Source organism: Dermacentor albipictus, chromosome 5, assembly GCF_038994185.2.
Source record: "Dermacentor albipictus isolate Rhodes 1998 colony chromosome 5, USDA_Dalb.pri_finalv2, whole genome shotgun sequence".
NCBI lineage: Eukaryota > Metazoa > Arthropoda > Arachnida > Ixodida > Ixodidae > Dermacentor > Dermacentor albipictus.
Genome location: NC_091825.1, coordinates 82,124,278 through 82,141,642, shown reverse-complemented (window position 1 = coordinate 82,141,642; position 17,365 = coordinate 82,124,278). Strand labels below are relative to the sequence as shown.

The 17,365-nt window shown below is 44.4% G+C and overlaps 2 long non-coding RNA genes across 2 annotated transcripts in view; one reads left to right on the top strand and one right to left on the bottom strand.

Moving 5' to 3' along the window:
• Nucleotides 1–17,365, top strand: part of LOC139060510 (uncharacterized) — an 83,710-nt gene that overhangs the window by 29,249 nt on the left and 37,096 nt on the right. The window lies entirely within an intron of this gene.
• On the bottom strand, nucleotides 11,063–16,508 carry LOC135901646 (uncharacterized). Its single transcript, XR_011514877.1, has 5 exons — nucleotides 15,828–16,508; nucleotides 14,621–14,739; nucleotides 13,434–13,517; nucleotides 13,272–13,364; nucleotides 11,063–11,123 (listed from the first exon to the last, which is right to left on the bottom strand). It is a non-coding gene; the product is annotated as an uncharacterized lncRNA (long non-coding RNA).

Here is a 17,365-nt window from a genome sequence, read left to right as displayed (position 1 = left end):
TTTAGTGCGTGTTTATGTGTTTTGTTCTCCTGCTTACATAAACGCGATTGAGACCAACAATGAGACAGTGGCACTATTTTCAAGAGTGCGGTAAAGCGTGCGCTTCGCCTCCTATAGGATGCAGCACGAAACTGTAACTTCAGTATGCGACAAACGGAACAGTACCTTCATTATAGCCACTTAAACATGTCAGGCCTAATGTACGAAGTATAGTGTGCTATAGCTAACGTTAGCCAAGATGTTCAACGAAAAATTATCAAAGAGCAACGTGACATATGATGTTAGTATCTATGGTGCTTCGGTCGTTAGACGTCTGGCGACCAAGCCCCGTAGCTCATAATTGTATCATGCACCTTGTTCGCTAAATCTCTCTCTTTTTTTTTTTTGCGTATACAACAGCTGGGGGACACAGCGTATATGTTAAGCTGTAATGATACCCCAAGAGAGAGAGAGAGAGAGAGAGAGAGAAAGGCAAAGAAAAGACAGGGAGGTTAAACAGAGATTATCTCCGGTTGGCTACCCTGTACTGGGGGAGGGGCAAGGGGATGCGATAGGTGAGAGGGAGAAGGATTTAAAAAAAAAGAAACTACACACACGCACGTACACACAAACTGTTTCTGTGGGCACTGTCACGCAGCCCGCAAAGGCGTTCCTACTGTGATGCAGTGCACCTACAATCCTGAGTCACACAGTGAAGTCACAATCTGTCAGAAAGTCCAGTGTCTTTTAAATACCGCAGCAGCGCCTTCATAGCCGATCGCGCTGATGTTCGCGTAGGCCAGTGTCCAAGGATCTTGTTTTCTGTCAGTGGGCGCTTGTCCAGTTTGTCTAGGGTGGCTGAGAGGACTGCTCTTTGCCCAAAATACCCCAAAATGTTGATGTAAATGCGGGAAACCTAACGCATAGCTTATCGTAGTCTTTTTGATACAGTGGAGAGAATTTTCCGCTTGCTGTGGATACCTTAACCAACAAATTACTAATTAAATTATTACTGTGATAGTCTAGTCTTAAATCAAATAAGATTAATCTTTTTTGCACAAATGTACTTTCTATGGTCAGAACTAGAGGTCAACAAGTTGCTCCAATTTTTCTTGATGTGGAAATGTGTTTGATCACTACAGGTTTAATCACCGTGACGGGTCACAAAGAAAGGCGTTAGACGGTCGTATGGTGACGAGGAGACGTTATACAAATCGAGGAGTCAGATTTCCCAGACAGCTGCCAAGTTACACCGCGAAGTTAAAGACCGGGAGGTCCCGATTTCGGAGTACCCCGAAAGGGCGCGCTCCCAGAAACGACAGAGTCACAGAATGAAGTGGCAAAACAAAAAGCAGCAAAGCCCCCCCCCCCCCCCCTCCCTCAGCCCGGCCCCCATCCTGCTTTTCTTTAAAGCCGGATTTCAGAGCATTTCACCGAAAAAGCCGGAGAAAATTTTTCGAGCTTCGACACAGACTGGGCGGGTCGCAGTATGCAAGAAAGGACCGGAGAACGAATAATTAACAAGACCACAAAGATGCGTTGCTCGCTGCCTTGTCGAGTCGCCGAAAGCGAAAAACCCGTAAATGTGAAAGCTCTTCGGACAACCGAACACACAGACAGAAAGGGAAAGTTGAAGGCAGTCGCTTCTGAGAGTTTGTGAGTCACCAGGGTTCGGTGTACACGGTTGACTGCCTGGCAGCAGCCGCAGGATTCCGTCGCTTCGGCGGTGCGAAAGGCTCGAGAATTCGGATCACTTCGGATACCCCCACCCGTGGTGGTGGCAACGTACTGCGCCACTGCCTGTTTTCCTTTCGCAGGTGGTTGTTTCCGGTGACGAGAAGGTGGCAGTAGGTTAAGAGGAAGAGGATGAGAAAGGGGAAGGGAGAGAGAGAGAGAACGGATGCGCTTCGACGGCTGCGCGACCGCTTCAGCTGAGCGTCGCGTGCAGCCGTCGACAGCGACGCGGACTCGAAATACGACCCATCTGCGTCAGGGGGTCGACGTCGGCTGTCCGCTCGCGACGGCGCCGACGCGATGGGAATATTCGTGCGCACAATTTCCCGCCCGACGGGACGGCTGATGGACAGCTGTGCGACGAATGTTCTGCGCTGTTTGTGGTCGGTTGAATCGGCTGCGGGCTCTGATGCCGGCCAGTTATGCCGAGCTCGGACAGTCGGAAGCCGGACCCATGATTTGTGGTTCACACGCTGTCGATTGAGAGGAAGATTTACTGCGCACTGTGTCGTGCGAGCATGCGTGCAAACGCGAATGCTCTGGCGTTCGGGAACCGCTACAACAGAGCTGAAGGGAGTGAGGTGCACTTGCGCATTTTTATTTCATAAATCGCTCCGTGGTAGATGTTTAAGTACGCGAATCATGCAATAATTTCATTATAGACATTTTTCATTGTTAATGAACGCCGGTAGCTAAATTCAATGAAATTAGAATGTCACCGAACTAGATCAATTTCTCTCATTCCAAAACGGGCGCGATGCGCTCTGTGAAAGCGCTGCTGGCGTTTCTAAATCCCACAGGCTTTAACGAATTCTTGTAACTGTCTTAACTATGCATGTGTGTGTGTGACTGTGTGTGTTGTTCGTGTGATCACTGTGTACACCTTTATTATCAACTAGCACTGGGAGCAGCATGCTAGACGATCAGCCAGGCTAACATCTCTGCCTTACCATTAAAGTTTGTATTTCCCTCTTTCTCATTTCAAGTCAGAGGTGACGTTTCGTCAAGAACCGCCTCCCAGTTTGTGAAAAGTACATGGGTTGGTGCAGGCCAGAGTGTCAACAAACAAAGACCCGCACTGCCAGACAAAGCGGTTAATGAAATTGGCCGTGACCAAGTTCTTTGTCAGAAGTCGTGCACGAATGTGAACCAATCGTTTAATAACCTGTTGATGTGTAACGGGCCATTCGCTGTCACGCTTTTTCCCAACTACTTCCCCAGGCGCCTAAAAACAGGGACCTCTGTACAAAATGATAATTTTTTTCCTGACCAAGCTTCATCGCACCAACAAATATCCGCCGCTGCTTTGAGAGAGAAATTTACTTGTATCATGAGGGGAAAGTTGAGAGTCAGAGCTCGGACCGGCGATTCGGGGAAGAGAAGTTCGAGTAAAAAGAAAAAAGTTTTCGGGAGGAGAACGAAAGTGGCGGTTTGGATGAACCACAGCGCAGTCTATTCAAAGTGGTCTTTAAAACATCTCGCAGATGACGAAGGCCCGGTCAAGGTCCCAAGAGAACTTTTTTTTTCGGACGAATGTTGATCGTTGAGCTTTTGACAAATGCCGTGCCAGCGATTGTCTTTCCGCGGCCTTGCCGCGGGCAGGTGGAAAACATGTGCTAGCAACCTTGTCAACCCTGTCGGGAAGTCACGGACCCCGAAGGCCCGGCCAGAAGGCCCCAGCCTCACTCGGAGGCTGGAACATTCCTTGTCTACAAAATGCTTATTCTTCTTCGTGATTTAGGAGAGGGAAAGTACGCTCAATTCTGCAGCCCATATGGGAGCAAAGCGCAGCGTAATGGCGATGGGGGCGGCCGATGAAAGAATAGCGGATAGAGAGGGAAAGGGAGAGTAGAAAAAAAAAAACGCTTCGGCAACTTTCTCTGCATTGTGGATTTCCCTCTCTGGTATCAGCCAAGAAACAGTCAGCGCTTGAAAAAAGAAAAAAAAAGGGCGGGGGTGCAGCCAAAATAAGCGAAGGCCGTGAAATTCAGCTTTCGCCCAGACATGTGTCGAAGAGGAGGAGTACCTTCGCGCCGTCTGCGAAGGCGGCTGCGGCGAGAACCTGTACCAACCGCACTCTTGTTCGCGGAAGTCTTTGTGAAAAGACACTCGGCAGAAGCGACGAGAACGCGCGTTGCTGGGACTTCCAGGTAGAGTCGGCGGACGGAAACCTGTCACACAAGTCGCGACTTCACCTGTCTCTGCTTCTGCCGTCTCAGTTCGCCGCACTTCGTATAACGCCTACCATCACAGCTGCCAAGAAAGCATCCCCTTTCCATCCTGCAATGTAGAGCTACAGAAGGCAGTGCCCGCATCCTTGTCGCTTATTGGTTTATTGTTTAGTGCATCAAAGCTGGGACGTCTGCAGTTGTGCCAGCACGAGGGTATAATGTGCATGACTCTGCTCCAGCAGTGCATATAATAGACCAGGCGTTTTATTTTAACGTTAACGTAATTTTTCAAAGTCGTCTGCGGCATTTAGCACAAATCTGCTTATTGGGCTGGAATACTCAAAAAGGTACACATTATTGGAAATGAATATCCGTAACGTATGAATTAACACAATTTCGCTAATTAACTTTTCAATTATATACTTCAGCACACACATCTTACATTATACGAATTGAAGTCAGTGATTTCACAAGGCACGTCCACATGGAACGAATTTTGAAACTAGCACCAGTTTTCAGATAAGCGCAGTCTCAAATGCCGTAAAAATGCAGTGTTGTTCCAGTCACGTTTTTAACAAACCGCCTTTTTCGGCACTGAAGCTGAAATAGTTGCCGGAACACCAATGCATTTCGCCGCAACCTTTGGGAAGGCAAATTTAGAAACTGGTACAAGTCATCCTGAGAATATTACCGAAGTATAACTTTCAATGTCACCGTCTACAATTAGTAAATTACAATATATGGCGTAAATTAATTTCTTGCGAAGTTCATTAGGCAAACATTGTTAATTAGTCAAATATTCAGTTTCACTTTTTTATGTATGAAAATACTGTCGGCCACCGGTGTTTTTTTAAACATTCCGTTAGCGATAACATCGAGCACCCCGTAGATTTAAGGCAAACTTTTGAACCGAGGACAAACGTTTTAAAGGTGGCGCTTGTTCTCAGATTAATATTCTTAAAGGACTACTGGCACAACAATTTTGTCTCAGATTTAGCTATAGCTGTCGGCCATTTATTTATACTGTTTATTAAATATATTTGGTGTGGATGTATGTGTGTTAATGCATGTGTGTGTGGGGGGGGGGGGGGAGGGTGGCGTGAACGGCGAAACTTCGAGCCTCGGCGCCAGGGGGCCGCTGCCAGAAAAGACGCCGTACCGCCGATGCGGACAAACAGCGGTTGCCTATTCCAAATTTGACCTCACTAACACACTATTCATGTGAAAGACTAATTTAATAACCGCCTGCTGCTTGGCTGGTCACCAGTAATTCTATAGCTGACCTGAGGTTCGCGGCCACGATATTAAGTAGATACTTCTTGCTGATGTTATCATTTACTTTTTGGTTTCTTCGTGGTTAGGTTTATATTCAGTCATAGTTGAATAAGAATGAATGTTCGCATTACTAATAACAACTTCTGCGTATTTAGCTCAACCGTATCTTTTTCTCCTGAACGAATGCTCGCCATCAGTCAAGCTGACCTCCTGGGATTTCGCCTGGGTCTTGTTACGACCTACAAGAATAGCGCAATTATTATTAAAAAGATCAACTCAGCAACTATGCTCCGTTTCTGCACTCTGTTGAGGACGTACCACAAATTGCTACATCATATTTTAATGCAACCTGTTCAATAAGTACGGCAAATGCGGCATGCCATAAGGTTCAAGAAGGAATCAGGTTGTATCGTGAAATTCTGAGAGCGGTGGTCAGCTGGTATCACAAACCAGTGAGTAGACGTATTGCCAGACTCTTTTCTCCGAAGAGACAAAATGTATAAAAGCACGCTCGTGGCGATTTTGCGGCTGCCGGCAGGTTTACGCCAGCAAGTCAGTGAAGTAGAGTCAGTCACATGAAATAAATGTTCACGCTTTGGTTAAATGAAAAAAAATAAAAATAAAAGGATCAGTATTAAGCTGTGCTTACAAATGAAGCTTGTGCAATAGCAGAACAGCTGCTCACACCGAGATACGAGATGCAAGAACGAGAGACGGGCGGCCATATCGCGTTGATTTTCCTGCACTGCAGGTAACCATGACATCATCAATATTCACAATCCACTCTGTCCTAATTAATTATTTATCTGCTCACCTGCTGTACGGGGGGTGGGAACTTAGTCAAGCGTCAATCGCTTTTATTCCCATCCCCTCCATCAATGTAATGGTGATGGAAATACATCGTTTATCATCATCATCATCATCATCATCATTATTATTATTATTATTATTATTATTATTATTATTATAGTTAGGGTTCTTCGTTATCGCTTTTTTATTTTTTTAATGCGTTATCATTAGGAGTGTCAAAGTGTAAAAAAGTGTGCGTGTCAAGTGTGAGAAGCCGGTGACGTGGTAGAGGTTGAGAGGGGATGGGAGAACTTAGAAGAGTGTGTGCGTTTGGGAGTGTCGCATGTACCGACACACAGTGTATATATATATATATATATATATATATATATATATATATATATATATATATATATCACGTAGCCTGCTCCGGATCACCATGAGTTGCACTTCGCTCCTCGAATAGGCAGAACGTATGTCGAGTGAGCTCCTGAAAAACACTGTACAATGTCGGGAACACAGTTTAAGTCCTGCATCTGCGGCTTTAAAGAGGTGCGACGTAATGATAAGACATTTCTCTCGTATTCACCGCTAAATCGCTGCCGAATTTTTAGATTTGAGGTGTGAAAATCGGGTGATATTTTTAAGCGGGGAAACCTTGGAGACATCAGGGGTTTTGTTGTCTGGCAACCCACAGCTGGGGATTTTCCTGGTAAATTTTACAAACGATTAGCGCAAGTAATTGCCTCCTTTTGGATACCCATGCACGCTCTTTAACCTAGCGCAATCAGCCAGGAACATGTAATCACAAAGGAAGCTGCTCGCACATCATGCGACGAACTCATCATTACAAATCGTTGTTGTCAGATATTAATAATACATTTAAAACAAACCACGCTAACAAAAGCATCACATAGAAACTCATTTGGCGATATCTTCTTTGCTTTGTTATTTCCCCTTATTTAATAGAGGAATAAGCACAAAAATTACTGCACGTGGGCGTGCTTTGCAGGAGATGTGGTGCTTTTCCGTATATTACACAAACCCTTGTTGACACATTATTGTCACATGCATTGGGAGCATTTCTCTGTCCATCCTAGGGGGGAGCTGGCGGGCCTCTCGTATATGTATGTTGTCTTGTTTTACTGGTTCAAAATGTATATGGCCTTGCCAAAAAACTAGTATAATGTTAACCAGACACATCAGCCACCCTTATTTTTCTTTTTAACCTAACATAGCTGCATCTTCGAAACGTCACAGATACAATTCGCAATTAATGCAGAGCAACGCCAGCGCTGCATTAGTTCGCTTCCTACAGCGCATTACCACGCTGTTTACATTTATATACGACGTGCGGGAAATGCGATGCAATGCGCCGTTGTCGTAATGATGTAAGCGAGTTTTACTAAGAAATGCGACAAGCTGGGCAGCACTCATTAGTTTCGTAACACCCGAGTTAAATTTGTTGTTTACGAAAAGGCAAACTTCGGGGAGAAATCGGCTTAAACCAGATTTTCACGAATTGTGTTCGCAGTGTGAAAATCTGGATTTATCGGGCTTAACTCGAAAACAGAGGATCCTAACTATAACGCATTCCAAGTGGACAAACGATTCAATCTAGCAATTTCCCAAGACGGTCCATTACAGTACGAGAAAATACGTAGACATCCATGACGTCGCATTGAAATGCCGGCGCTGAGGGTTTGGGCAGCGAAAGTCAAAACAAGACAGAAACAAACAACAAAACATAAGCCTTGATTTCGTTTTATTCGGTAATAAGTAAGCAACTTTTTCCCGCCGGACGAATGAGAACGGAGTTTCACAAGAAAACTTTTTCACTCCAAACATATTTACGTTGTTTTTCAGTGTATAAACACCGAGTCACGAGACATCGTCACAGCCTTACCGTTCGCCATGTATGTGTTAAGGTATTCAATGACATATTTGCGCTAGTGCACCTCGACTACGCTACAAGTTTATAATACAGGCTAAGCTTAGATCGAACTTGCATGATACAGGCTAAGCTTTGATCGAACTTGCATGTGACGCTTGCAGGCGGTAAGGCTATGTGCAGGTGTACGCTAACTTAGATAAAACTGACCACGCGTGTAAAGAAATCAGAAAGGCGCGGGCGGTTTCATGTGCTTTCCATCATTCAGCGACAGGCAATGCCTCGCTTCTGGTCACTATACCGCCGTGCAAGGCACGGAGGCGTGATCATTATTGAAATGAAAATATTCAGCCGTGTTTTAACGTGCACAAGGACCACGTTTCTCATTCGGTAAAGAAAAAAAGCAACCCCCTCCCCTCAACTCCCCATAAAAAAAAAAAAGCTATACCACCAAATTCTAACGTGCTGAGCCGAGATTCGCTTTGGCACTTCAGCTGGAGTGGCCGGCGGTTGCGTGTAATGGTTCTTGAAGTGGAGCGACGCAATGACATCTCCGTAGTGGTAGGAAGCCATGCCAATGCAGCCACATAATTTAAAACATTTTAACTGTACATTGCAGTAGTGCCTTAATCGCGAAAAATGGCTTCTATAGGAGCACCGAGTATTTTTGTTCTTTTTCTTTCGTCAGACGTCCGAATAAGATCATGTTGGCGCATGCTTAGAGGAAAAAGAGAGGCTCCGAGGATATGGTATTGCGCATGCTGTGAAAATACCGCCAGGCAAAAAGAACTGCAACAGCAAGGAAATCCTCGGTAGCTACATTTCCGCAGTCGGCGTGCTTATCAGCGGAGGCGGAAAATCAAGACAGATAAATTCAAAGTAGTCGAATGTATTAAAGGAACGAATGTATTAAACCACGGCGCGTCTAAAGTTTGAAACCTGAGAAAGAAACGTCAACCACTCATGTTCGGATTTCTTGCGTACACTCTTAGCACGGTAACCTTTACTAAAGGGGTACATTCTCACAGATTTGTGCACCTTTAACTTATAAGTTACAAATCAACCTTTACAAATTTAACTTCTATTAAAGGTAAGAAAGCGTGCACCTCAACTAGAGGTTACAACACTTTAACCTCTAGTATAGGCATACAGTATTGAGTGTCTTTGCCTAAATATAAAGGTTACTTTTACAATATACCGGTTGAACGATTAAAATGTTCACACAAAGCGGCTTGCAGGAGGTCCCAGATGGACACCGTGCTGCGCATGCTCCGTATATAGAGCCGGTGTCGCCTAGCAACGGGGACGCGGCTCTTCTTTCTGCGGTATGTTTCATAAAAGCCCGTTGCTCTGCGCATGCTCCGCCAAGGCAGTTGTCGCCTAGCAACAAAGGCGCGTCTCTTCCTTCTTTCGCGCTTCTTTCTGCTTGCGCCTCTTCTTTCTTGCGCGCTTCTTTCCGCGGCCGGATTAAGCAGACTACAACCGGGCGCGGAGAAATGTGAGCCTTCGCGGAGGAAGCCCCTCGGCCAGTCCTTTCCGGACGCTGCCTTTACATGCGCTTGCGCTTCGAAATAGTTCACGTGTCCACCTCGTGCGGTTTTCGGGACAAAGGGTGTCGCTTTGTCTCTCTGAACCTAAGTAAGAAAAAAGAAAAAAAAAAGAAACATTGCGTTTTGCAGGCAACTTAGACCTTACGCATACCGCAACATCTCTTGTTTGGCCTAAAAAATATTAAGACAAATGCAAAAAGTACAACAAAGGTGACCGCGGGAGCCAGAGAAATTTCTTTACTTTTGAATAGTATATTGTAAGTGACAGACTCATTTTTTTGGGCTACAGTTCTGTAGCTGCTAATCAATAAATGAGGCAAATTTTCGCTTTGCCAACGACAAGTGTTCAGACTTTTGGCTCACGCTGTTGCGGTTTTTATCCTCCTGCACATGCGTTTGTGTTTACTCGGTGGATTGTTCCTAAGGTATCATCTAGCACGCGAAAATGAAAAAAAAATGAATTTCAGCTCACTGATTCTACTTTTTAATTTTTGCATGCTGAATGATACCCTTGGTACAATCCACACAGCAAACGCAAATGCATGCGCAGGAGAAAAACACAGCACGGGTAAAGGGCCTGAACACTTGCCGTTGTTCATAAGCAAAGCAAAAATTTGCTTCATTTATTGCTAATAGCTACACAATTGTACCCAAAAACAGTATGCGTCTGTCACTTGCTATGCCATTCGTAAGTGGAGATATGTACTCCCGCACTCCTCCTTGTTGTGCTTTGTGATAGCTAGAAAATTTTTTGACTAGATATCATTGCAGTCGAAGAGATGTTACGGCTTGCGTAAGTTGCCAGCAAAACGCAGTGTTTTCTTTTCTTTTTTTTGCTTAGGCTGAGAGAGACACAGGGACACCCTTTCCTGTGGAAACTACACGAGGTGGATAGGTGAACTATATCGAAGCGCAACCACGTGTAAAGACAATGTCCAAAAAGGACTGGCCGAGTGGCGTCCTCCGCGAGGGCTCACGTTTCTCCGGGCATGGTTGTCGGCTGCTTAATCCGACCGCGAAAAGAAGCGCGCAAGAAAGAAGAGGCGCAAGCAGAGAGAACCGCAAAAGAAGGAAATGACGCACCTCTGTTGTTTGGCGGCAGCCGACTCGGTGCACCATGCGGAGATTTGGCCTTTCTGGAACAAAACCCAAGGTGGCGCCTCCCCGTTGCTAGGCCGCACCCGGCTCGTCGGACCATGTAAAGAGCGGGCCCACATGAAATTCTCTGAAAAAAAAAAAGGAACGCTCAAGTGAATGTGGTGTCAAAAGTTTACTTTCATTTAAATCACTTAAATCGTTGTATTTCAGCCAACGAAGGGCTACCATGATACTACTATACTGTATCCCTTGGGATTTCTGACGAAATGAAACTCCCCGTGCGGCACCTTTTGAGCAAATATGTAACGGTAATGTTCTCAAAAATACAGTTCAAAACACAATTTGAACGCCTGAGGAGGAGGCGCCGTTAGCTTGTATAAATAATCTGAGTATAAATTGACAGTTCCACAGGCAGTATAAGGTTAACTTCAGAATGCAACAACTTTATTTGAAAATACAACATAGAATACACCAGAAGTACAGCAGGCCTTGCTGGCACATGACTAGATCTGAAAATTCAACAGAATACTATCACTTGCATCATAACACAGGAATTTTTAAAATCATATCACTATGTTTCAGCCATGCATGTCGTCAATAACTTCGTGTTAACTGTCCATGTAAAAACTTGTACTGCTGTCAGGAAGCAAGAAAACAAGGCAAATATTAGTATATGAGATTGAAGGAACAAAAACTGGACACTTGTGTTCAGATCCACATTGGACACTACATAAAAAAAGCTTTGCACATCAATGTGCAGCATTAGAGCAGGTCAATAAAGACGTTGCCAATGCAATGTAGCCGATGCAAAGAATATAAAAAGTATTGGCTATAGGTGAACGTAAAAAAGAAGACTGGACCACAAGGCCATGCATGCATGCAGCCCATCTATACCTGAGCAACGTTTCCTTAGTGTTAGCATTGACCACCACTGGCATCAAAAGACAACTTGTTGCTCTTACAAACATCAGACAAAGCTTAACCAGGAGATGTGCGAAGTGCTGGCTTGTGGGCCAAATGACAAAAGGCTGGAAGTGGTTATGCTTACAGCATAGTGAACTCTCAGTTTAGATCCTTTTGACAATGCAAACGTGAACATTTTTTATTAAAATTACTACATGACACATTTTACTATCTAGCTAACAATGTCAAGGATGGGATTCAAACTTCTTGAATGCACTACCTATTTAAAATAAATATTGAAAAAGGTCATTTGGGCACTGCTATGCAGAGTACTGCACAATTACGTTATCATCTAGAGGCTAGCAGTTAGAATAACTCAGTGAAAAAGAAAGGCCGCCATAATTCACATTGCACGAATTTAAGAATTTTGAGCAGCTAAATAAAATACTTGTGCACAATACTAAATGCCACTTGCATGAATGGATGTATTACCTCAGTAATTTTCAATAAAACAGTTATAGAAAGGCATGCAACTGTAATGCACAAAGTGATGCATCTGTTCACCACCTCCTGGCAACAAGTGAACATTAATGCAAGGTGAAAATTGTTAACTAGACTTTGAATCAAATCACATTCTTTTTCTTCAGAAGAGCAAAGAAACACTTCAATCTGTTATTTATGAGCCCTCTAGGCACAACATTGCTGGGAAGCACAAGTTTCTGCATCAGCGCCAGGAATGGTGCAAATGCATATGGATAATCGAGGTTCTTGATGTAGTAGGTTAAAATACAATAAATTACAGCTAGCTCCAGGCTGCCGTTCGAGACCCAAATTATTTCTTGCCTGCTGCCAGCATAAACACACGTTTGTTCGCTGCATGTGTAGACGTGGGGAGCTGCAATCTGGATATCACCACTGGGCAGTGGAGCCTACAAGGACACTTAGAGCCTATAAACATTCGCCTATCAAACATTAAATATGCACAGCATAATGTGAACTGACGAAGTAAAATTTATCAAAAACGTGCAGTACTGCAGATGCAGAGCACAACTCAACCCGAAAGAGCCCAACCATTCTACATCAAGGAAAATTAGAACTGGCTCACCTTTAGCTCTCATTAAAGCATGCAGGAAAAAGCAATGAAATGTTATTTTACCGAAAGTAATCAGTATAATACCAATTTTCGTTTGTTTGCTCAACTATATACAACTGAAATCTCACTAAAGGATACTACTGTTTAGCGCGTAATTATGCCCTGTTCCCACAAGATACGCATTAACGAGATTTCACCAGGTAAATTGGTGAAGCATCGCACACTTCATGAGCTGGCTGTGTGCACGTTCCGTCCGACAGGATGTCTCTTACGGTTTTTGCTTACCTCACCTTTATTAACTTTGAAATGCAATAAATCACATTTAAATTAAATTGTTAAATATAAATTAACAATTTCATCTAATTTCATTAATTTGCTCCTTCTCTACATTTTGTGCCTTCATGTGTTAATTATCGTGTAGTCTAGCTAAACGGAAGTAGTGAATAAAAAATAGCACCAAAATACTACCATACCTCAATTTAAGCGCATATAAAGTATGAGCAATGCCTCCATCCTTAGTATTATTTCAGGGGAAGAAAATCTAAGGCGACAACATTAAATCGTGTAATGATGCTCCGCTCGACTCGCACCACTGACCAATACAAATGATAATGCTACAATATAAGTACTGAACAGGAACACAGATGTGAGTAAAAGTAATCACAAGGTGAATGCAGAAAGCTTTCTGGACGATATGTGAAAAGTTTACAAATGAGTGTAATATTTAGTATCGTTACATTTGAGATGTTTTCCTTATGAACTAGTAAATTATATTTCACATCACATACCTTGGCCGCATTCAGTATCGCGGATCTCTTTGTCCATGGCAACCACTGGGCTGTCAAGTGGGGGCTCTTGCACATGGGACTACGGTGCGGAGTCTGGAACAAACAAGTGAAAACAAAGCACCCAATAAAACCAATTCTTTCCTGTATGCGCTATGCATTTACCTTTAGAGCAGCCAGGTTGTGATTCTTGCACAGGCATTCAGGCCGATTCATTTTCTATGGAGGCACCAACTGGGACAGTCCTCTCTAAAGCAAAAAAAAGAAAAAAAAATATATATAGATCCCACGCACTGTGGGAATCGATGCAAGCAAAGCTTTCTGTGCTGTTTGCGTTCAGTGGCAATATTTGGCGGTGATGTTGACGGCCTACGACAGTCGTCATGCGATGGTAAATGTTACCTTACGTGCACCACTTGTGTTTGCCTACGTAGTACACCAAACAGCGAGGCGTGTTTGCTCGAGGCATTGTTGTGCGCCATTGTTCGTATGCTGCAAGCAATTTAGCACTGCCATTCTTCACACGGGCGCATGGCATCGTGGCTGAAATGTTTATTTGCTCGACAGCCGCTTGCGTGTTGTCGTCTTGACGCTGCGGTACTGAGTGCAGCTTTGCGTCTGCACGCCTGCATCAGTTGTCATCATGTACAAACTTGCAGGGTGTTTATTTTTCAGAAATAGCAGAAACGTGCCGTTTCATTCTTAAACTAACATTTTTACAGTTTCTCCGCAACTGTTGCCATGTCTTGTAGCGACTCTTTTATTTAGGCGACCCGAAATGAAGCATGCTTTCTGGTGGCGTCTTTCCATTCTTCCACATCATACTATGTATGCAAGGCGCCATGAGCGAATATCAACTATTATTCATCCGTTTGGTCAGGACGTTGGGTTTACAAATTTTCTGTATTATCTTTCCATTGACTATCTCCCCTCTGGAAATTTGCACGTGAGTACAAAAGCGCTGCAGCTTCTACAATGCTTATACCGCAGGCTAACGCGTAATTACAGCGCTCCAGAGGTAATTGTGTCGATGGCCGAGGAGTTTCAGAGGACATTGTGACGACTAAAGAACTCCAGAGGGCATTGTGGCGACGCCCGCGCAGTTCTTGCTGGAAAGGGCTCACAGACGTCACTCCCGCGTCCCTACTATGTACAAGTACAATGTAATTTCTCGTACACTGCGTACATTATGTACATTACGTACTCAACCACTCCCCGACGCCGCGTGCAGGTCAGCGACAGCAGCAGCAGTAGAAAAGCCGAAGGAAGTGGCAAAAAAAAGCTTCGCTTTAAAATATTTGATACACTAGGCAATCAAAAAAGCTTTGGCCAACATTCCACATTATACTAACCATATTGCACTGAGGAGACTAGATGTGCAAGCTTCCACAGTTTCATGTGACACTGAGGCCTCGAACAACGGTGCCTGGCACATTGCATTGCACCTTTGCCTCGGCTGCATTTTTCGTTTCTGAAATTATAGACGCAACGAAACGACATCATTAGTGTTCACAAAGTAATGCAGAGCGCTGTGCAGAGCTGTAGGCAAAAAAAAAAAAGACGCGTACATAAGCAAAATTCGTGCGAAAGCTACACAACATGTATTCTCTGAAACAACGCTGTATATAATTATACATCATTGTGCGAAATTGGAATGCAAGTTGTAAGAGAAGGGGTGACGTTGCGGTAAAAAGAGAATTGTGTATTCTTCGCAGTTAGTCAATGCTAACCACCGATTCTTACGTTAAATTACTGGCCCGTTTGACTAAAAGAAAATAAAAAACACGCATTTTTACCCAAAAAGCGAAGCACTAATAGCGATAGCAAAGCATTAGACCACTACTCAAACTAAGGTACGTAGTTTTACCTGCCGTAACAGTAATCATTAGCTTACTAATAACAATGGTGTCACGCGAGCACAGGCATTAATGAACATATCTCATTTGACGACCGCGAACAATCGCTATCAAGTTGACTTGAAGAACGCAGAGGGGAGCGAACGTTTGTTTTGTTGCTCCCTTAAACGCGTCTCCGAACTTTTGAGATTACGCGACCTCCAGCACTACTCGCACCGAAAGAAAGCAGAAATGCAACCACGAACCGCCTCGGCTTGCCCGAACTCTGCACACACCGCAGATTACCTCCAGGCCAGGGCGCGGGCAGTCACGCACCACCACAGCATGGCTAACGGAGGGTGCACGAGGCGAGTTGTGCAATACTGAACGATTTCTGTCAAGCACATCAGCCCAAAGCACGGCGTCAGTACAAGAAACGTATTGTTGAGGTCATTTAGTTGCCCTGACACAACTCATCCCGCCGACAAGCTCAATATTTTAGAAAGGTCTAATCCAATATTTGCACAAAATGACAACATGACAACATCGAATTTAGCTCAATGTAAATCGAAGAGCATAAAGAAGCAAACATATCAACAATAACCTTTTTCAGAAACACTTACGCGAAGCGAGAGCATGCATCATGTCAAATGTTGAATTGCGAACTATAAAGAATTCACGTACTATCCACCCAAAAATAATTTAAAGCAAAAGTTCTGCTTACCGAGATCACATATTTTTCCGTGTGCATTTGGGACGTGGTCACAATAGTCACACCTCACCAGGTTGTCACTTTCCGACAGGCGCAGAATGGTGTATCGCTTGCACTCACAACCCGGCTCGTTGCAGCGACCGCGCAACACACCGAAAAGGTCTCTGCTGCACAAAGGCATGAGGGTGCAGAGGATGGCGCAAGTTCCCAGTAGAAGCGGTAATAACTACTGCAGACTTCAAGTGGTGGCAGCACACAATGGTGATCGGGTGGTATCCAAACAAGTCAAATATAATGGCCGTCTCAGAACGACAACAACGACAGGACGACAGCGCGCTAACCACTCCCGCCGGCTCCGAGCCTCCCGCTCCCGCTTAAAATCTTCCCAGCGTGCAACTCGAGCTATCTCGATTGGGCCGAGGAGGAGAGATGATAGCACCGTGGATGGCCGCGCTCCGGTGTGGCTGATGCCTGGTCGCTGCCGCCATGTTAGAAAAAGGCACTTAGAGGCACAAGCAAAAATGAAAAAAAAAATGAAAACAAGCAATGAATTACAGAAATAAATGTCAGAGGTGCCAGTGATGTTATTGGTGTGATGGTGGAAGCATTTCGTGTTTGGACAGTGGTAAAGATTTCATTTCTCAGTTGGCGGCTTCACACATTTAACGCTCTTTTCATCTGTCTATGTCTCCTAAAAAAGACAACGGAGCGGATGGCGCTCGCTTGTATGTGAGTGTAGCGGCATCCTGTTCATTTCACTGAACGTTTGGCGCGTTTCGTGTCTGCTGTAACTTAAATTTGCGGTCGTTGTAATGCCAATCTTCGGCACAGCTTATAATGCCCAAAGAAAGTTGGCAGTGGAATCAGTTGCTACAAGCTTTTAAAACATCCTAAGTGCAATGCAGAATGGTTCGCCGACATGTAGGTTGTTTATTTAAAAGCAGTTACGCCGGTCGCGTAGCGCGTACCGCATCCCCAGCTCCCTCGCCGCGCGTTTATACTTCAGTACGCACGCTGCCTAGCTGGTACCGCGTGTCAGCATGGTTTTCTTATGCACGCGCTTCTTGCACACTAACTATTAACCTCATCTTGAGCGCTTATGGTTGAATTAAGCATGGGAAATTTTTGGTTGACAGCATCAAGGCAGTGCAGGGAATGAAACGAACCCGGTTAAAGGCAGAAAATGTATGCAGACAACTGAAAGGTTCTGAGCAGGGACATTTTAGTAGACAAGTTGAATTATATTGATATGTGATAGAACCATCCAATGTTTTCAACAACCTTTTACTGAAAGACCCAACGCGTTCGTGTGCTTTTCATTTGCTGTTCTTCCTCGCCTCGTACATGAATTTTGTTAAAACATATTCACTTTTTCTAAAGAAACTCGCCCGCTATTGTTTCTCGTGTTGAAATACCGATGTTCCATGCCTGTCTCATGGTGGCTAGAATGCGTGCGAGAGCAGGGGGCTTCCGTCACGTTCGACCACTGGGTTTCGGCAGGCAGTGCACGCCACATCATTCGATGACACAGTCTTCGTTGCTGATATTTC